General features: G+C 43.5%; 1 pseudogene; it reads right to left on the reverse strand.

Annotated features, from left to right (window-relative positions):
• Positions 1-23,096, reverse strand: part of LOC107120372 — a 115,901-nt pseudogene that overhangs the window by 70,869 nt on the left and 21,936 nt on the right.

A 23,096-nucleotide genomic window follows, 5' to 3' on the forward strand; every position in this document is an offset into this window, starting at 1 on the left:
GTGGAGAAGCCTCAGTCCCTCCTTTCCACCCCGCGTTCGATGGTTCCGTTAACAACGAACCTCTCCGCTAGGGAAGATCCCGCGTCTGTTCCAGTCCCTGCAATTCCACTCCCCCTTAAGAGTGTTTGTCGGGACCCCTTTGTACTCACCCCCGCAGGGATAACGAATTGCTCGTCTCTTTATGTTGCGGCGATCCACCGGTTCCCCGTGGGTACGCTCGCAATCAGGTTCCTCCGCACCCCCTGAGGATTGTGTGGGGAAGGCCCTCCTCCCCGAGGAAGGGTAAGGCCAGCGGACGGACACCCAGGGCTTCCACTGAGCTCTGCTGAGACTGGAAGGAAGTAGCTCAGGTTAGCTCGCCCTCTCTCTTCGCCGCTGCTGCGGTTTCTTTTCTTTTTTCTTTTCCTTTTCTTCCTGTTAAAGAAAGCGCTCCCACTGAGCACCTGCTCTTAAGCAGGGCCGGCAAGAACTGGGGAAGCACAGGAGGATAAGCCCCGCCTCACAGGAATCAAAGTCTGGAGCCGACCCTGCAGGAAGGGGGCGGAGCTTATCCCAATAGTACGGACTGTCCCGCTGACCAAACCACTGGAGAAAAAAGATTTCTAATTATTTACTTCTCAATAAAATGTTAGACAATTCAGATTCAAACTATTCTCATGCACATATGCAATGGTGTAATTCATTACAGGTGGAATCCACATCTATTAAAATCAACAGGGATTTTGTTACAGCCTTCAATGACATGTAGATTATTGTCCTAGATAACCACTGGAGAAAAAAGATTTCTAATTATTTACTTCTCAATAAAATGTTAGACAATTCAGATTCAAACTATTCTCATGCACATATGCAATGGTGTAATTCATTACAGGTGGAATCCACATCTATTAAAATCAACAGGGATTTTGTTACAGACTTCAATGACATGTAGATTATTGTCCTAGATGGGTAGTGGAATATACTTTATTCACCTGACATACTTTTTTTTTAAGGTGGGGAGAAGGGACAGAGCGTAAAGCAATGGGGAACTGCGATTGTGTATAAAAACAGATAAAAGGCATTTTATATTTTCTGAACAGCAATGCATCAAAGCCAGGTATAAATATGGAAAAGCTGTCAAGCCATGCCTAGAGTTACTGAGGATGGGGAAGATAAGATGAAATAGATTTACCAGTACAGCATCTCATAACATAACATAAAATGATGAACACTTAAGAGAAAGACTTGGGGGCATATATGAAGGCAAGCAGTTTAGATAAAGCCCCTTGCCTTTGACTTGTTCTCCTAGTTGGCATCTTGGACTCTAGCACCATCTCACACAGAGAAGTTCCAGATCTGTTGGGCTACCAGGGTCTATTTCAAGATGTTTCCTAGCATTTTCTATACAATTTCTTATAGATTTTGGGGTGGGTTTTGTGTGTGCGTGTCTGTGTGCATTTGGCATCAGTGCAAAGTAAAAATGGCCAGAAAAAGCACAACACAGAATTGATACACAAATCTGTGCCCTGTATGACCCTGTAGCCAAATTGGAATCACATAGTCAGAGTCCAATGAGTTAGATGAATCTGTTTATTGCAATGGAAACAGAGAATACAGGAGCACTTCAGCAGTTCCAAGCCGCATGATGCCATAACCAGGAAGGGCAGAAGGTCTTATACCCCAAATGACACCACATATAATTTACACATTAAAAGATCTCTAATTGGTACCAAGCAGTTAGCATCATAAAAGCATCATTTGACTCTAAACCTTACTATTGGTCTCTCATGGTACTGGTCATGTATGTCAGTGACTGCATTTGTTTATCTGGTCTTCAGAACAATGGGAAACATTAGAGAACACTGGGACCCTCTCTGGCCTCGCTTATGGAGAGCTAGGTGATACGGGCTGTGATTCATGTTACCTCTTGGCGTCTTTGCAACTCCTAAATAGCATTCCATCTACAGAGGCTTCTTATACAAAAAAGTGCAATTATAAAATATATATGTTCTGCTATAAGTTTCTCTAATTAGAAGATTTTCGGTTACATACCAAGATATGAATCTATTATGATTCAACTTTTAAAGGCACAGTGACAACTGTCAGCATATATATCTATCTATCAAGGAGAGAGTGTCAGAAATCGCATTCAGAAATCACATTCATTTTTCCCTTGTCCTACAGAATTGACTCACAGTACACAGTAACCAAGAAAACACTTGAAATTATAATTACACCACCTTGCTCTTATTAATACATGCAATGTGAACATGGCATTTGTTTCACATACTTTGTAGGCAGGGGTCGTTTCGTAGAAAAAGAGCTAGGGGAACTCATTAGCATAACTCATTAGCATATGCCACACCCCCTGACATCACCGGAAGTGTATCATAAGGCCACACCCCCTGAATGCGCTCGCCCGCTTCGGGAGAGGGGATCAAAGTGTAATACAAGCCTCCTCCGAGACTTGCTCACACCAATCTCAACTCTCTCTTGGGTCTTGATGCCTGCCAGTCATTCCCCCTGTCTGGGGGAAGCCGCGTTGGACAAAAATACAGTCCAAACTGCTGTAAGGAACACCCGTCCACCCTGAGCACTTACAGGGTGCGTCAAATCGCCATTTTACCCCGACCGGAAGCAGGGGGCGGGGCTTTGTTGTGTGCCCCGCCCCCGCACCTTACCCGGGGGAACGGCGATCCCCCGCGTTCCCCCCGAATTGACCCCTGTTTGTAGGTCATGACTTTTCCCAGCACTTAATCTTAATATGACTTTTTCTAGTACTTTTCTTGTGAACGTATTCTTCTGATTTCTCCCAAGTTGCTATGAGGACAGCAATGAGGACAGTGATGGCTAGAAAGATCATTTGACCGCCCCCTATTGTTGGGCCGAGAATTTCCCTGTACTGGTTGCCCCTTAGTAATCCACCTTGAAGATCTGTCAGGGCACCATCTGTTATGATAGACTGATTGCTAATGTTTTAACTGTAAGACTGGTTTTAAATTGTGATGGACTTATTATATTAGATTGTATAGTTGATTGTGTATTTAATTGCATATCGTTCATTTAATTGTTGGAGCCCTGCTTGGTGGGGAAAGGAGTGGGATAAAACAACTTCAAGTGCCCCAAACCCAAGCCATTTAGGGCTTTAACAGTAAGAACACACATTCTTCATTGTGTCCAAAAACAGAAAGGCAGCCGATACAGATCTTTTGGCACAGGGGTGATACAGTCCCTGTATCCAGTTCCTGACAACAGCTTGGCTAAGACATTTTGGATGACATGGGCCAAGTTCAGACTGGCAGTTTGCCCCGATATAGGAGCATGTGAGGAACGTTTCACAAGAGGGTTAAAGGGGCCGTTCACAAAGGCAAAATTGTCTGGTGTTCCCCACCCGTACTCAACCTGTCTTGTAGCGCTTGCCTCCTGGGTTTAAAAGATACCTGGTGAAAGTGGTAGCAAACCCCGGAGAGCCCATTTATCCTGCTTCATTCCGCTTCCCGGAAGTGTGAACACTAACCGCTAAAGGCTAGGAACAGCCCGCATTAATAATGTGCGCTGGCTGTTTACACTGACTGACCTCCTAGCCTCACTCTGGCACCAGGAAGGTTCAGGTGACTGCCTTGAAGAGGGGGTAGTGATGTGGCCAGATGTGCCTATGGCCCACAGCGGCCGGATCCTGCCCTATTTGCCACTGCGCCTAGGCACCTGCAGCAAGGAAAATGCTGCTTACAGCTGCACCTCTGGGCCAACAGTGTGAACAGTGTGAACTCATGCCTCCTCCCGATATGCTCCTGCATCAGTCCACACAATGTGACCGGGAAAACCCGGAACAGTTTGTTCCGGCTCTTTTTCGCAACAACTCCCTCCCGCTTCAAACTGCCAGGCTGAACTCGGCCATGAAGTTTCCAGACAGTTTTTAAAGGCAGTCCCATATAAAGCACATTACAGTAATCTTGCCTGGATGTGACAGAGCATGGATTACTGCAATAAGATGACTTTTCTTGAGAGGGCCACAGTGGTGTATCAGCTAAATCTGATGCAAGGAACAATATGCACCCAGGAGACCAGAACATCCAACCATAAACCTGGAATACAGCAGCATACCAAAACTAAGCTCCATCAGAGGGAGTCCAATCCACTCCAGGAAAGGCTCATTTATTCAAACAGTAAATATTTACCTGTCCCGGTCCCGATGGTCCGGGCCTCTCCCCCTAGACTACGCCCGAACCCTACGTGGCAATTCCCCCACCTACCGCAGCCACCAACCTTGGAGAGACGTCCAGGGGCCCCGAAACCAGCAAGGAGGCAGCTGACTGGGGCAGCTGACCGAGCTGCGGAGTGCAGCAGGAGCGGCGCGCACTCGGGGGCAGCTCAGCCCCTTCCCTGCAGAGCTCGGCCCCGGGTGCGCAATAGGCGGGTGGACCCGCAAGATGCACCGTCCTCGACAAGGTCCATGGGGACATCCCGGCCTGGTGATGATGGTGGCTCCACGACGGCCTCCATGCCTCCTGCTCTGGGCGAGGGTGGACCGCCCACGCACCTGACAGAGCGTCGGAGCTCTTATAGGGAGGCGGAGCCACCTGAGATTGACACCTCGGTGTCCAGTAGGGAGGAAGGGAGGGTTAGAGAAGGGAATAAAAGGGGAGCGAGAAGGGAGGTCGAGGAGGAAGGAACTACAGAGCAGAGGACGGAGACGGGCCGGGCTTGAGTCGGAGAGAGAGACGACCAGGCGGACGTCCCCCGTGGCTCTTGTAAGGGCTCGTGCTAACCACTGGTCACACAACCAGGTAGCCGACCCAATTTCTGAGGCCTTCCGTTCCCTTTTGCTAAGGGAACACCATTCTCTGGAACGGCGACCAGAGGTAAAGACCACCCCATTCGGCCGGCTGGGGCACCACATTACCTTAAGGTGACTTTATGACGTAAGAAATGGTCAGGGCCGGCTCGCCCGCTAGGCGAACTAGGCCTTCACCTAGAGCGCGAGCCAGCCATTAGGGCGCGGGAGGAGAGGCAGGGGCGGCCTCCGGCAGCCTCTCCTCCCCCGCAACCCAGCTGGGGCAAGAAGGGCGGGGAAGGAGGCCAAGGGGAGCGCTGCGCTGCCCGGGCCTGGCGGGGCCCGTGTGGTGAGGCAGGCAGGCAGGGAGCCAATCCCCGGGGCCGCTGCCGGCCCAATCAGCGCCCCCGAGGGAACTCCTGCGTGTTAAAGCGGGAATTGCCGGCGACTGCCGCCGGAGGTGCTCCTGGCCGGCTCCATGAAGGCGCTCCTCCTCCTCTGCAGGTAGGTGGAGCAGCAGAGGTGGGGGGCGGTGGCGCCCCCTCCTGCGCCCCGAAGACGGGACTGTGGCACAGAGACCCCCCACATACACGAGAAGGGCCCCCATCGGCAGGCTGAAGCACCCCTTGGAGGAGGGAGACGCCGGTAGTTTTTGTTCCCACCACCGCAGAAATGGCCTTTCTCCCCGATGCGCCTTGGATTCTCCCAGTAGGGAACCGCTTCTCATTCGACAGCCACGCGAGTCTCAGTCTTTCGTGGGGGAGGGGGGAGAGGCATGCCAGCACGAGTGCACGGTGCCTGGGCGGGGGGAGGGGCTCGGCGGCCTTGGAGGGGGAAGCACTGCCTGGAGAAGAAAAGGCGGTCAGAGGGGGTGGCAGCGCTTGGCCAGGAGAGCCGAGAGGCTGCACTGTCAGGGCCAGCAGGTGAGAAGCGGAGCGGCAGGCGACCAGCTGGGAGGTCTCTAGGCCCCACCGGGAGGATGGCATTCGAGGGGGGCGCCACGAGGCGGCCTCGCCTAGGGCACACAAACCCCTCGGGCCGGCCCTGGAAATGGTAAAGAAGAATCAGTGTTCAGACTGACTGACTAAACATCTAGATTCTATATTCTCACAGACAATTCAAATGTTGTGGAACCCATGTGGAATACTGAAAAAAACATTTCTGCATTGTGATATTACACATACTGGTCTTCATGTCTGAAAGCAACTTGTCATGTGCATGCTAACTCAACTGCATGGATTCTCTACAACAGTGGTGCTCATTTCCGATGCTTGCGATGTACACAAATGCTCTATGCAATTAAGGTAGTGGACACAAAGGCCAATAATTTGAAAGGCTGCTCTTCACTGTGTGGAGCAGTACCATGAAGATGTATATCTTGGCAGTTTCTACACAGGGAACAGAATTTTGAATTCACCCCCAACGCAGGCTGGATACCAGTCCCAAAAGAGCACAAGTAGAAGGGAATGATCACAACAAATTACAGTGCAGCTACAGAATGATTATCTGTCCTTATGAATGCTGAAGTTTATCTCAATGTGCACTAATTTGACCAAGTCTTTGGTATTTCAAAAACTGAAAGCCTGGTTTTGGAAGACTGCATGAGTTTATCAGAGTAACTGCAATATGTGAAGCACAAACTCATTACACTCGTCAGTTTCCATCCTCTTGTCTGTATCTTGGGGCTGCTAGCAAAAGAAGAATGTGTATTTTCCCTCCAAAGTCAGATCTCCACTTGATTTTTCTTCCTTAGGGACCCATTCCCTTGATCTTGATGCCAGCGAGTGTTTTTGCAGTCTTTCTTCTAGCATTTGTGCAGTATCTTTGCTCGTGGAAACATAAAAGTACCTCTCTGCAGGAACTGGGTTATCCTTAAGGTTAAATTGCATAATGGCTCCAATAAAATCCTCAGCAAAAGTCACTATGTCTGGGAACTACTTGCCTGCAGCTGTTATTCTGAGTTATCCATTAGTACCAAAGTTATTTCTTGCCAGCAGCTAGCATCCATATATCATTTGATTGGATCTGATGTCTCAGTTCTTTGTCCGAGATTCAACTTCTTTTTATCTTCAGTTTCATCCTCCTTTTGCATTTCCCCCCACAAAAAAAATTATTCATGACCTCCTTTTGCATTTCCCCCCACAAAAAAATTATTCATGACAGTCTTCCATGTCATCATACTTTCTCACTCATCACACCTATTTGCCACTCTCATGTTAGTGGATTTTGCTAACAGCCAAAGTACATGTTATGGGTTGGATCCAGGCTAAATTGACAATTTGTATCAATTCCCACTTGCTTCCTCTACTGTTTTACCTCAGGGTCCCGTACCCCCCAGGGACAACGTTTTGTGGAGAACAGTGGGTGGCAATGAGAGTGGGGATCCAGGAAAATTCCATTCTGTCACTGAAAAATTTAGTCTGGATCCAACCCTATGTTTCCCTGCAGCCACACAGAAGCTGCTGGGGATGACATTTCGAAGGTCTGCAGGGGCCCAATTTGATTTAGGATTGCAACACTCCCACTGGGCTGTTTCAGCTCAGGAAAACAGTGTGAGGGGAGACAGAAGCTCCCCCACTCCATGGTTCTGAGTCTAAGCAGGCCCAACTTGTTACAAAATGTAATGTGTAGTTTGGCCCCATCATTGACATGGAGGTGCTGCCATTCAGGCCACTGAAATGGAAGATAAACATGAGCACAGATAATAGCATCTAATTCATCATCTTTCGTTGGTGAAAGAATATGCAGGCTTTTGAGTTACAAGGCACCATCTACATACAGACAGAGAACACTCTGAGCTTCTGTGGGTCACCTGTACTAAATCAGCACACTTCACACTGAAAAATTCTCCATCTAAAAACATCAAACACAAAAACTAGCACAATTGCTCATCAAAAAACCCCTGATCTATTAATATGTATCAACTTAACAGATTTTTGTTCTGATCAAGAGCTTTCTCATTTGTTCTTGTTTGCTCCAGGTGTATCTCATGAATTTAACAGCTATAGTTCTTGAACTGTTGTTTTCACACCTACCAGAAGCAGTGAGGAATGTTTCATGACAGGTGTTAATTCTGCATCTGAAACAACTCTAATATGGTGCCCTTTGTGTTGTATGTTTCTCATCTCTCTCTCTCTCTCTCTCTCTCTCTCTCTCTCTCTCTCTCTCTCTCTCTCTCTTTGTGTTGTATGTTTCTCATCTCTCTCTCTCTCTCTCTCTCTCTCTCTCTCTCTCTCTCTCTCTCTCTCACACACACACACACACACACACACACACACACACACACACTGTCACTTGGATGCTATGTACAGTATATTCACTTCCCTAAAAAGAGATCTTCCGTTCAGATATATCAGTGTAATGCCAAAGTGTGGTCTCATTCTCTGAAGAGTTTGACAGAAAATTAAACACAGGTACCAATGAGGAAAAAATATTAATAATGAAGAGGATCTAAAATGATATTTTCCCCTTCACTGGTAATGATGGACATCTCAGAAAATATTTAATAAGTACATAGAGGGATCATCAGAAACAGGGCAACTGAAATCAAATTAGGAGATTAATAGATTACCATTGCTTTAATTTATCAAGTAAATTGTGCGCCTTCCCTAGAATCAGAGGAAGTTATTTTCATACCACAGTGCAAATTTATCTGAATTACCTGTGGGATATCCAAAAACCTTTGTGTAAACAGATGTTCAGATAAACAAACACACTATTTACATACATTTACAATAAATTGGATCTGTGTAGGGGCAGGGGGAAAGCACGGCACAAAAAGCAGCCTTCTTGAAGTAGTGATATCTATTCCACTGGTAATTATGTTCACTTATCACATTAGGAATCTTCACACCCACTGCTGGTACCCACCTGATAAAGTACAGAAACAGTTTATAGTCTAACATGATGCTGATCCTTATACTAAGTGAGCTCATTGGTCTACCAAAGTCAGTATTGCCTGCTCTGACTGGGAGAAGCTCTCTATGGTCTGAGGGAGATGACTTTCACATCACCTACTGAAGATGCTGATGTTTGGTCCTGAGAACTTCTGCATGCAAAGCAGATGCTCTAGCACTGAGGCACAGCCCCTACATTATCCTTGCCATCCTTGCTTCATATGCAGAATTCTAGATTTAGGAATCCAATTGATTTTAATTCAAAAGAAAAGGAAAATAACTTTTGGAGCTGAACTGCACACTGACCATGTAGGCATGGTACTTTATTTATTTATTTAAAAATGTTTTTATGTCACTTTTCCTTCCAGTTTTGGGTACCCCAAAGCAGTGAACAATCAAAACATTTAAACAAGCTTAAAATGCACACACACACACACACACACACACACACACACACAGAGAGAATAATGAAACAGATAAATGGAAAGGACTTACAAACAACTGATAAAATTTGATCCACAAGTATTCATTTCAAATTGCCAATGAAATCTCTCTCTCTCTCTCTCTCCCTACCTCCCTCTCTCTCCCTCCCTCTCTCTCTCCTTTTGTTTCACTTTCAGGCAACACTCAAAACACACCAAGAAAAAAAAGAAAAGAAAAGAAAACCCCCTTACCAATAAGCCCTGAGTAAGCGAGGAGGCAGTCAGCATAGTTTTCCTTCAGACAGCTACTAATAGACCGTGACTCAGGCTGGCAGTTTGTGAAAAAGTCAGCAAGGCGAGATCTGCAACGTGGTAAGAAAAAAAAACACCATTATCTTTAAAACTCAGACCTCCAGGCAGTCCTACTCTTGCACTCTTCTCCCTTCTTGTCAATATTTAATTCTCTTTTACACACATACATTGTACACATTCAAAGTGTTAAAAGTGTTGCTTTTAAAAAACCACAACACAGCATTTGTCTCAATTGTTCATAGCAAAGTGTTATAGTATAAACAAGCTATTTAAAAAAAAAAAAGGGAAAAAGAAAACATTGCTCTGGAAAATCATACATGATGGTGCTCTTAGAGTGCTCCCGCTAAGGAAAGACAACAGGTAAACCCATCAACAAAGCATTCTGCTACAGAGATTCTTTAATCAGAGCTCAGAATCTGTATGAAGGAAACTACGTCTGTCCAAACAAGTTGGGATAATTGATCATGCAGCAAATGTCTGGCAGCCTCTACGCTAAGTGGTTTGCACAGTTAATAGCTACATTGGCATCCTATAAATGGCCAGGTAGTGCTGCTTCACTTGCCATTTTAAAACCCTAATTTATCTTTCTTACACAAGAAGCAGAACTGCACTGATGTTGGCACTTTAAGGACCATTCACACAACGCCACAGAACTGGCTGTTGCCACCCTCTAGCCTAGTTCAAAGTTGAAGAATGTCATAATCACCATAGCTGTTGTGTGATGACTGCCATTTCCCCAGGGTTTAGGGAGAGAGCCATCAGTTCATGACCAGGCATGCTGGGCACCAGGTTCAGTATCCTAATACAGCACTAGTGGACTGGGTATATGTATCTGGGAGTTGATGCCATTCAACAGTGTGGGATTCACTGTGTAAAAATATGCCTCAGACTGAGCTGTAGGAATCTCAGCTTTAATTTTATCATTTCAAAGCAAGTTTCTAGCCCTGAAAGGCTGTGAAGACGGGGAGGATTGCTAAGGATGATTATCAAGGGACAGTGCTTATGTGCCATTCACAGCCCTTGGCCTCCCAATGGCCAGCATACACAGAATAATACAAAGTCATGACATACATGCAAACATTCAGCTTCCTCAGCAAACAATTGTTATCTCAGGGCCAAACTAAACATGTTGGCATCCTCATGGCACTTTCGTCCACCCCCCATGCTTTTTCAGCTGCTGAAGCAGCTACAGGAGGCTTGTTCCTCTGCTGTAACTGGTTCACCAATTAAAAAGACATGCAGGGGCAGGACAACAGTGCCATGCTGCCTTGCAGCAGTTTAAAATATCTTTAAAACGGTGGCCGCATCCTTGTGACAGTTGTGAGGATGCCATGATGTTTAGTTTGACCCACAGTGCTGAATTTAAAGTGGGTTTTAGTGCACAGTGTATGCAGCCATAGTTCTGCCCAATCCTATGACATGCTGTGCTGACAGGATGGATGATGCTCTTAGTGAAGCAACTGGCTGACAGTATATAAGCTGAAGGAGAATGCAGCACTAGGCAGAACAATATAAGTTGGTACTCTGCGGGGAAATCGGGGTGTTTCCTCCCCTTCACCAAGGGCACATTGAAGAGATAGAGTGCCTAAAAAATTATGAATCAGGAAACCAAAATTCTGTTAGCAGCTGTCTAGCTGAATGGCACACAATTATCATTGTGGCTCAGTTATTGTAGCTGTCAAGTGTAAAGAAAAACACCTGCTGAGCTTTGCACAGCATTCGAGATCTGTAAGTAAAATACTTTCACGTGCACATGTCAACCAATATCTCAATACTTACACATTTTGAGTACAGTCATTTCACCAAGTACATGAACTAGTTTCATCTGATCACGCTATGATGTTGAACTTATGATTAGTGGTGGGAACTGGGACAGCTCATCAGAAAAATCCTCAAACTGCACCATGAATCAGACTCAGACCCCTTGAAGACCAGGTGCACTCTGCAATGTAGTTTGCTCTTGTCCCTGCTGCCAACCAGCCATTCCTACCAACTCTTTTTCCTATTTACATTCAATAATACGTATATTTGAGAAAGAGGAGGAGGTCACCAGTGGCAAAGAGGGCTTGATAGCACAGTGTCTCCTGAAAGACACAACAGATGCTTTGTTAGACATTTCCTTAACTGGAAATGATGACAATCATTTCCCCTCAGGAAGACTCAATATATCTAATTCTCAACACAACCAGACCTGTGGATACTTAAGTCCAGAAACTGCAGCCATGAACAGACAAGACAGGTGTTTCTGCAGATCTAAGAAAAGCCCCAGAATTGCAAAACAATAAATAAATCTGAAATGTTAAAAAAATGCACCTGGGAGTTAACACTCCCAATCCAATAGAAACAGCACCTGTAGCTTTAAGAAACAAATACCCCAGTGGCCACTGCTAGGCAACCAGATCAGTTTTGCCAGCTGAAGCCTTGGTTTCTGCCAGTAAAAGGCAGGGGGAGAGGCAGGAGCCTTTCTAGGGATCTTTTGGCCTTTGAGGGAGGACTCACCGTGGTCAGGCCTGGCAGCAACCACGGGTGGCAGCTTGATATTGCATGAGTTCATGACTCACCCAGGACTTGCTGCTTGGTATTATTCAACAGCAAACACCACACAGACCAGGATCTGGGAAACCCAGGTTCGAATCCCAATTCCTCAATGGTGTTCACTGAGTGACCTTTGGCCAGTTACATATTCTCAGCCTAGCCTACCTCACAGGGTTGTTGTGAGGATAAAATGGAGGAAAGGAGAATGATGTAAGTTGCTTTGGGTCCCCATTGGGTTTAAAGGTGAGGTATAAGTGAAGTAAATAAATAATAAATATAGCTAAAAATGAGGGGCAGATAAAAGGTAGGATGGTTGGTAGGTGGAAAAAAGGGAAAAAGGAAAGGTAAGGATATAGGAGTTACCAGGAGGAGGGAAAAGGGAAATAGTGTGGGAAGGTAGGTGGAGGGAACAGTAAGCTGCCTCCCCACCATGCAACTGGGACGAATTCAGCTGGTGCAGGGCAACTGGGTCATAATTTTCCCAGTAGAGGCTGCCAGGTGGAAGGAAGGATGGAAAGCTGAAGACAAGAGGGTAGATAAAGGTAGGTTATCTGCTATCTTTCTTCTCTACCAGAAGGCTTACATAAAATGTGATCTCTCTCAACAAAACTTCCCTAACTACTGCAGTAAATAATAAACATGGTTCTTTGCTAATTGCGCTCTTTATATCTTAACTTACTATTATTGTAATTATTAGATCTCTACTCAAATATGGGGTCATGGCTATTTTCTCTTGATACCAATATGAAAAACACTTTAACTTCTAAGCATGAACTTCCCATTAAATTAAAATAACATAATAAAGTTTGGTACAGATGTCCCAAAACATAGTATAAAGTGTATTTTCACAACCCACTACAAAGTATACTGCTACTGAAGTATTCCCATTTCTTCAACTGGACTTGTGTAAGAGAATTTACTCATGAATTGTGCCCCGTATGTGGGCTACTGTGAAGAATTCTGCAATTCTGATCACTTCTCTCCACTATCACTTTAATGTATTTTCCTGTTGATATATTTTACTATTAAAAATAAAAAAAGAAATGTGTAGATTCTTGCAACTTTTTAAAAAGGAAAAACCTCTGGAGACTAATTAATTTTGTTTGTTGGTATCATTTGATCTATCCTTGTACAGAGAACTAATGTGCTTTATTGAGTGGATTGGAAGTAGAGATGGATAGGCTAGCCTGCAAAATTTAAAGGCTTAGCTTATCATAATGCATTCACTGTTCTATTATTCTTCTCGGAAACGAAAGCTATTCAACAAGAAGGCTCCATAGCAAGGTATTCCACCTAGTTAGACCAATGTACATTTGATAAATTTTTCAAATTCAGTTTTTACCTTGGGACTGTATGATACCAAATATGAAAAAATGAAGTAGTATAGTAGAAATCAAAGTAGAGATGGGAAAACACATGGAAATTATGACTTCTATTATGCTTGGAATGGGAACCAGCCTATTGACATATGTGCTGGGAAGAACTGGCTACAACTTTCTTGATTACAGGTTCCTCGGGTCTTGGCACAGCATAGGCTGGGGACAGTGGGTGCAGCTGACAGGCCAACTGCTGTCAGCACCCTCTCCAAACCAGCTGTTGGGATAATTGAGGGGAAAAGGCTGGTATTAGGGATGGAAGAAGCAGAAACTGATACTCCTGCCCATCACCATCCTCCTGAGGGTGTGGGCAATGTGTCAGCCCTGGGGTTGGGTGTCGTGCACCCCACCCCTTAGAGCCCCTTAAGGGGATCCCCCCTTTTAGTCATGCAGAGAGCCAACTCTGCACAACCTGCACTATGCGCCCCAGCCAATGCCTAAATGCCCACAGCCAGTTGTGAAGGTTATGCTCTTTTTAACAATAGAAACACACATAGACAGTATATATATTATTTGCTATGGGGAAGGCTGTGGTGGCTCAAGTGGTTAAGACATTGAACTGCAGGCTGTGGAAGGTCAGTATTTCAGCGGTTCAAGACCTGGGTGCCGCATGACGGCGTGAGCCCCCATCTCTAGTTCCACCTCCTGCCAACCTAGCAGTTCGAAAGCAAGAAATTGCAAGTAGATAAATAGGTACCACTTCAGTGGGAAGGTAACAGCGTTCCGTGCGCCTTGGTGTTTAGTCATGCCGGCCACATGACCACGGAAACGTCTTTGGACAGCGCTGGCTCTTCGGCTTTGAAATGGAGATGAGCACCGCAACCCTAGAGTCGGATTAGACTGGCTTTCGAGCAAGGGAACCTTTACCTTTACTTTACTATGGGGAAGGCAAACCCCCCCAGGGCGTATCGGCCAGTTAGCCCTGGATAAAATTCCTTCCCAGCCATGATAACCAGCGACCCCCTGCAGTCATAGCAAAGGATGAATAGCCACACCAAAAATGATCCCTGAGAGCATGGGGTGGCAGGGTGGGTCTTGGCCAAGAGAGAATTACTGAAGCCTCCAGCCTCTCTCTGCACTTCTCACCCATTCTGTGATGGGCTGAACTCTGGGGATCGGCTGCAGGAAGCTGCTTGAGAGCTGGCTGGGTGACAGCCAGTAGTGGGCCCAATTGCCCAAAGTCATCCTTATTTCCCCCTCACCCAGGCATTATGTGGTCTTCTTTCTAAAGTAACACTGATGAATTAGCATCTTACCATTCTTCTGGTTTGGATTTCTAGACTTTATTCAGGTTACATAATAGGCTGTATATACTGATGAAATGCATCACAAAAATATATCTTGATATGATGATGTGTAAACCTTTACCTTTACCTTTATGGCTCAATCAAGGTATGTTTCTCTGCTGTGATTCATGAACATTCACAGACACTTGTGTGTAATTGTAAATTGCACCCCCCCATGCAGCAAACAGCTCATGAAGCTGTTCTGGAATTCATTTTAGAGATTTTCCAAAATAAATGGGAAGCAAAGCACAACAGAAGATGAAAAAGATGCATTCAGATCTACCTGAGTAAAAAATATACCCCCCAAAATACCTTTTCAGTATTTTGGGGTATATTTCGGCATCCCAAATTTACCTGGGTTTTCTTGGGAAAACGGGGGGAAATCTAGTGGAAATCCCAGATATGTTCAAGAATTACCAGTAGATCCGAAAACAGCAAGAGGAAGGAGAAGGAGAAGTAGTAAAAGAAGAAGAGTTGGATTTATATCCCTCCCTTCACTCAAAGTCTCAGAGAGGCTTACGATCTCTTCCTCTCTCCACAACAGACACCCTGTGAGGTAGGTGGGGCTGAAAGAGATCTGGGAGAACTGCTCTTTCCAGAACAGCTCTGCGAGAACTGTGACTGACCCAAGGTCACTCAGCTGGCTTCATGTGGACGAGTGGGGAATCAAACCTGGTTCTCCAAATTAGAGTCCGTCGCTCTTAACCGCTACACCAAACTGGCTCTATAAAGGTCTCTCTTTCTAATCTCCCTTTGAAATTCCTTTCTAAGAGAACTGATACTCTTAGGTCAGCAACTGAATGCCCTGGAAAGTTAAAATGTTCCTCCACTGGGTTTTGAATGTTGTGCTTTCTAATAGTTGTAGAAAGAGTAGGAGTCCAGTAGCATATTTACAGACTAACAAAATTGTGCTAGGGTATATGCTTTTGTGAGTCACTGCTCACTTCTCCAGACTTATTTCCATTTATTCTTTGCATCCTCCTGGGCTGAATCCTCCTGTACCAAATTAAGACCTAGGTTTCCTTTCTCATTACCAATGCTGATATCTCCATGCCTCTGTATATCACATCAATGCTGATATCTCCACCCCTCTGCATATTATACCTAATCTAATCACACCTGCTATTGCCATTCGGCATCTGAAATAATCTTTATAAAGTTTATATCTCCAGTACCTCGTATTACATTTTATGGCACACATGGCCCGGCCCAACAAAGTGACATTTATGTCAGATCTGGCCCTCATAACAAATGAGTCTGACACCTCTGTCCTAGAGCAACATGATAAATATGTGGAAAATAGATCCACCAATGACTATCAGCCATAGTGGTTGAATGGAGCCTCCACATTCAGATGCAGTAAGCCTCTGAATACCAGTGCTAGGAAGCAACAATAGTGATCTGGTATCCATGCCGCACTTATTGGCCTTCCAGGGCATCTAGGGTGCCATTAAACATTATTTTGATCCAGCAGAGTTGTACTTAAATACAAGGAAGAATAAGGAATTTAATGTCAAAGAACAGAAGGTGAGCTGGGAGGCATAAAGTGTATCAGTAAGCCTGTATTTGTACTGTTGAAAAAGAATTAGCAACTGTTATAATGACCAGTGTAAAGAAACAAAACAACAAAAAAGGAAGAACAAGAGATCTATTCCACAAAATCCAAGAAATCAAAGGGAAATTTAAAGTATGGATAGGCATGCTGAAAGATTAACATGAAAATATGTTAACTGAACAGGACAAAACAAAGAAAAGATGGGAAAAATACACTGAAGAACTATACAAAAGAAGAAGGCGAACTGGTTTTTATACCCTGCTTTTCTCTACCTTAAGGAGTCAGCAAAGTGGCTTACAATCACCTTCCTTTCCTCTCCCCACAACAGGCACCTTTTGAGGTAGGTAGGGCTGAGAGGGTTCTGAGAGAAATGTGACTGCCCCAAGGTTACCCAGCAGGCTACATGTGGAGGAGGATTGGGGAATCAAACTTGGTTCTCCAAACTAGAGTCCACCACTCTTAATCACTAAATCACACTGGCTCTCAAAAGTGATGAAAGGATGACAGATTCCTTCCACAAAAAATCTTTTGAAAATCCTACAGTTTTTGAAAGTGAATTGAAAGCTACACTGAGAGCAATTGGGAGAAACAAATCATCAGGAGCAGATGTGACAGCAATAGAGTTATTCCAAGCCACAGAAACAGAATCCATCAAAATCTTGACAAGAATATGCCAACAAATATCAAAAACAAAACAATGGCCCACAGACTGGAAACTCTCAATTTAGTCTCCAATTCCAACCCCCCCCCCCCCAAAATGACAGGACATCAAAGACTGCAGCAACTATCGGACCATTGCATTAATTTCTCAAGCAAGTAAAGTGATGCTCAGAATCTTACAACAAAGATTGTTACCATATATGTTCAAGCATGTTCAAGCTGGATTCAGAAAAGGAAGAGGCACTAGAGATCATATTGCAAATTTATGTTGATTACTGGAGCATAAGAGAGAATGTCATAAGAAAATCAGTGTGTGTTTCATAGATTACAGCAAAACCTTTGACCGTGTGGATCATGAAAAGTTATGGTTTATTTTAAAAGAAATGGGTGTGCCACAGCAGTTGACTGTTTTGATGTGCAACCTGTAGTTTGGACAAGAGGTGACTGTTAGGAGAGAATATGGAGAAACAGAATGGTTTCCAATTGGCAAAGGAATCAGACAAGGGTGTATTTTATCTCCCTATCCAATCTATATATCACAAGGAAAACTGGATTAGATTGAGATGAAGGTGGAGTAAAAATTGGTGAAAGGAATATAATTTGAGAAATGCACATGACACATCCCACATTACTGACAAAAATAGCGAAGACTTAGAATAAGTACGGCTGAAGGTTAAAGCAGAAGGTGCCAAAGCAGGGCTGAAGCTGAACTCCAAGAAGTTAAAAGTAGTGACTACTGGGGAATTATACAACTTTAAGGCTGACAAAGAAAAAATTGAAATTATTCAAGATTTTCTGTTTCTAAACCAAAAGGGAGACTGAAACCAAGAAATCAGAAGGAGACTGAGATTAGTAAGGGCAGGCATGAAGGAGCTAGAAAAGATCCTTAAGTGTAAGGATTTGTCAATGGTGACCAAGATCAAGTTAATTCATGCCACAACATTCTTCATTACTATATGTATGTGTGTGAAAGTAGGAAAATGAAGAAAGCTGACAGGAAGAAAGTAGATTCCTTTGAAATTTGGTGTTGGAGGAGAGTTTTACAGATACCATGGACCACCAAAAAGACAAATAAGTGGGGTCCAGATCAAATCAAGCCTGAACTCTCAATAGAAGCTAAAAGACTACACTGAGACTATTGTACTTTGGTCACATTATGAGAAAACAAGAGTCACTGGAAAAGACAATAATGCTAGGGAAAGTTGAAGGCATCCGGGAAAGAGGAAGACCCAACATGAGACAGTGACTCAATCAAGGAAGCCACACAGCCCTCAGCTTGCAAGACCTGAGAATGGCTGTTAATGATAGGATGTTTTGGAGGACATTTGTTCATAGGGTTACCATAAATTGGAAGTGACTTGACAGCACTCAATACACTCACACACGGCTTGCCTCCATAGACAAAACTGTTTGAGTGACCCATTGTAGCGGCATTGCCTTTCCTAGGAATTATTATCCAAGGGCTTTCAGTCAACACTGAGAAAGGAGTGCATTTAAACATAACAATTTTTTTACAATCCAACCATGCTACATATCAAATTAGTGGATAGTTAGTTTTAGATGGTGTACAAAAATACTTGGGAGTTAATTCCAGTGATCCAGGCTACTAAGTAAGGGAGCTTAATTTTTTAAAGGTGTTTGACTGACTGGAGAGCAGTGATGAGGATAATATTTGACTACCATAACTGTAAAAAATGCAATTTCCGGTAAGAAAAGAAAAGCAACAATAATAAATATTCCTCTTTGGAGTTACGAGAGATTATTGCAAATATTGCCAAGATTCCCCATTTCTGATTCACTTACAAGGATGTCAAGGGTGTGAAGTCAAGCCACTGGGGTGATGGCAATAATTAGTCAAATACGCTCCAATGTCTAGACACCATTTGGCAGGAAGAGCACATTTGCATACGGGGAATGTTACATCAAAACTACAAAGAAAGAACAGCAGAAGTCTGAGAATGAAAAATGTACAAAGTTGTTCAAGCGCAAAGTTTTGAAAAGCCAAGAGGAAAAAAGGGAATATGAAAACATAGGGCACTTTAACACACTAAGTAACGCACTTCCAATCCACTTCCAATGCACTTTGCAACTGGATTTTATTGTGAGAAATGGCAAAATCCACTTGCAAACGGTCGCTAAAGTGGATTGAAACTGCATTATTTAGCATGTGTGAAAGCGCCCAAAGTACTTTCTGGAAAAAGGATCACAAACTGACTAGTATAACCATCAACAATCAGGGAAGATACGCCAGACCCCAACATTTCTACTAGAAAGAGCCAAACCAATCCACACCACACTGTGCCACAACCAGCATGAAGCTGTATTGAATGAGCTCAGATTTTCGTGCTGCCTCTAAATCAAGAAAAATTACATTGTGCTATATTCTACAGCATCTCCCCTGCTTTAATGTCTACACATATGATACTTCAAGGTCATTATATCTGGTACTAGACCACTATGTGGAACAGGATTGCTTACAGGTACTTCAGCACCTCTCTCTGTGCCTCCTGAATCTTGTGATGCAGGAAAGCAAACAAAAAATCAATTTAAGGTGTATTGAGAATTTCCCTGTATCCCCCATTGAACTGGTGAAGAACAGGACAACTTAGATGAAAAACATCAGTTAACTAAAACCAAATGATGTTTATATAACAAAAATGGGGGCACACGCCAAGATTTAGCTACCTGGACTCCCAAATGGGGTGTTGGACTGTATAACAGGGGGGTTCCAACCCATGTGGAGAGATACTGACCATGGATTTACCTCATGGACAGGATGCTAACATCGTGAAATCAGTTGGCAAGGTATCTTGATTGCTGAAAACAGTTGACAATGGTCAGAATTATTTATAACCTTCTGGAGAATGGGGTTGATGGTTCGTTCAAATTAGAATGGAAAGGAAAAGGTCTTTGTCAATAATTAAATTGGGAAGCAACCCCCTGGGGAAAGGTATTTAAGTGCCTTACCCTAAGAGCACTTTGTTTTTGCCTTCACGTCCTACCTCTTACTGACTAGTTCTGTTTTCTATCTCTTCTATCATTTTTAGTTCCCCACTTTCTGAAGAATAGTAAAGAGTAACTGCAAAACCTTCCCAGCTTGAAAACTGACATGTGTGTCTGTCATTTTGTTTTTGGAAATTGGTGGGGTTATTAACTGTAATCTTATATTAAGACAGGCTAGCATTGTAGCATAGGATTACTGAGTTTTAAGAGATTTTGTCAGATTGAGGGGTTCAGCAGCACAGAAATCACACTGAACTAGCCATTATGTTGCAAATCTTCATTCATGTATGACTCCAAATCTGTTAATCATTTCAAATATCTTTAATTAAGTAGTAAAATAGTTGAGGATCTCCAGTAGCTGTGTCTGAGTCTCTCCCATGTGAGTTTCACTGCGAGGGATAAATGATCTCCTGAAATTTATCCAAGGTTTTGAGTCTTGAAAAAACAAATATTGTTAACAACTGTATAAAGAACATCCATTCAGGTGAGAGAAGCTTGTGCCAAGATAACTGTGAAAGATGAAGAAACCCTCTCTCAGTCCAGGCTTGCTTGGTGTCTATTTAGTGCTCACCACTGGGGCTGTTCTTTGGACTTCTTCGAGCACGGATGTTGTTCTTGGAAGGGGACAGATCTTGCTCCTGTCCAGCTGGCCCATGCGTGATGTAAAATAATCCATCACAAAAGAAGAAGGAACACATTTTATATTATATTATGAGCATTTTATAGAACTATTTCTTCTCTAGCACTGTTTTCAGGCTGCTTTCCAAGAAAAAAGTTAAACTTTATCGTATCAAGCACATCATAAGCTTGTATATTTGGCACAGTGAGACAAAATAACTTTCCAAAGATCTAATCCAATGACTATGAAGCATTAGAATCCTAAATACTACGAGACCAGGTATTAGTCTACAATGTCAGTAATGAACTCCAAGGGAAACTGACAACCTCAACCTCAGAAGGAAGTTTAAATCAAAATAATTTACAGCCAACAGCATGAAAAATATGTTCAAAGTGCTGACTTTTATATGAAACAAAACAATTTTGAAAAATATTGTGCAAATAATAGAGATGGCATAATTTAATAAAGTGTGAGAATGGTGATTTTCTGGTGCTGTGACAAAACCCAGAATTTCCCTTTCTGCTTTCAAAAAAATTACCTCAGACCACATTTTCTAGAAGGTGGCGTGTGAAAACATCTGGAAAGCATTCCACAGGAAATAACCCTATATTAAATATGTTTTGCGAGGCTCTGCTTCCTTGCCTTGACTTTAAATGTGTATAATGTAATTCTGCTTTTGCAGATGAAAACATGGGTCTGAGAAGCCTATGATTTTATTGTTATCTGACTTTAATCGTTTAATATAAACTGTTCTGAGAGCTCTGCTAGAAAGCCATCCATAAATTTTAACAAACAAAATGTTAAAAACACCACATGCAGGTACCTCAGTGTTGTGCTTTAGAAAGAATGTATTACTTTTCTTGTTTTAGGCACTTAAAGATTAGGAAATGTCTTTTTTTAAAAAAAGGTTTAAGACTGACTAGAAGTCATGAACTCTTGAGAAAAAACAATAGATTAACAATAGATTACTCCCAGATGTCTCCAATATGATTATAAAGGTAAAGGTAAAGATTTCCCTTGCTCGAAAGCAAGTTGAATCCGACTCTAGGGGGCAGTGTTCATCTCCGTTTCCAAGCCGAAGAGCCAGTGCTGTCTGAAGATTTTTTCTGTTGTCATGTGGCCAGCATGACTAAACGCTGAGGTGCAATGATTATAGCTGCTAATTAATGGGGAGGGGGGGTTGCACATGCTCAGAAACATTTTTTTCTTTTAAAAAATATCTTCCCAAAGAAAATTGGGGTTCTGGAGATATATACTGTGATGATGCCTCCCCAAGTTAACCTATAACTTCCACAGTAATCTTGTCTTACATTCTAATACAAGGCCTTCACAAAACTTGCACAACTTGGCTGGCCTGGCAGTGACCTCCATATAACTCACCAGAGCAACTTGGTACTGTACAACTTTTGCAACTTGGCCAGATTTTCCCAGAGAGAGGCTGCCAGGGAGAGGGAAGGAGAGAAAATTGAGAGCTAGTGCAGTGCAGTGGTTAGAGAGACTAGAATCTGGAAGAATCAGGTTTGAATCCTCACTTTGCTGTGGAAGCTTGCTAGGTGATATTGGGCCAGTCACTCTCTTTCAGACTAATCTACCTTATTGGATTGTTGTAAGGATGAAATGCCGGAGAGCAATGTAAGCTGCCTTAGGTTCCCACTGGGCAGAAAGGTGGAGCATAAGGAAGCAGGGACAAGATATAGGGGCTGCAAGGAGGAGGCTCAAATACTTTGGCCACCAAATGAGAAGGGAGCACTCACTGGAGAAGACCCTGATGCTGGGAAAGATTGAAGGTCAAAGAAGACGGGGACGGCAAAGGATGAGATGGTTAGACAGTGTCATCGATGCAACGAACATGAAGTTGAGCAAACTTCAGAGGACGTCGGAAGACCGGAAGGCCTGGCGTGATCTGGTCCATGGGGTCGCGAAGAGTCGGACTCGACTGTGCGACTGAACAACAACAACAACAAGGAGGAGGGAAAGAAGAATAGGGAAATGAGGTGCCCCACACAAGTCCTTGAGGGTTCCCCATTTTTCTCCTCTAATGCTATTATTACAGTTTTCAAATTTTCTGTTTGGGGGACCCACTAACAAGGTACTGGGTTTGATCCGGTCAGCTTTTTCACTTAAATCTTGCCCAATTTTCCTCCCTTGTACATCCCCATTCTCATGTGACTTTTGTTCATGTATGCCCCATGATCAACAGCACAACCTTTTTGGTGGTCTTCAGTGTTCCCTCTAAGATGAGTTACTGTGAGCTAGCTCATAGTTTTTGGCCTCTGGCTCACACGTTTTCATCTTAGCTCAGGAAGGATGGCTCCAGAGCAAACCAATTTATGCAGTAGCCAAATCACCTGCTCACAACTTTAATGCCAGTAGCTCACAAAGTAGAATTTTTGCTCACAGGACTCCATAACTTAAAGGGAGCATTGGTGGTCTTCCCTTTTTTGCCAGTGGGAAAACTGGCTGAATCTAATGCTTAGTCTTTTGGATTTTCATAATCATCTCAGACATTAAAACCACACGGATACTAAAATTTCCTTTACTAATGGCTGTGCTGCTTTTGCTGCTTCAGTTCAAATGAGAGCTTGCACAGGAAATATCTTCAATAGTACAGGAGCATTATAACAATCAGATGTGTGATGCACCTGTGCATCCAAATAGCTCTGAGTGCTTTAATGTCAG

The sequence above is a fragment of the Gekko japonicus genome, unplaced genomic scaffold (genome assembly GCF_001447785.1).
Source record: "Gekko japonicus isolate JY-2015 unplaced genomic scaffold, Gekko_japonicus_V1.1 scaffold288, whole genome shotgun sequence".
Lineage (NCBI taxonomy): Eukaryota > Metazoa > Chordata > Lepidosauria > Squamata > Gekkonidae > Gekko > Gekko japonicus.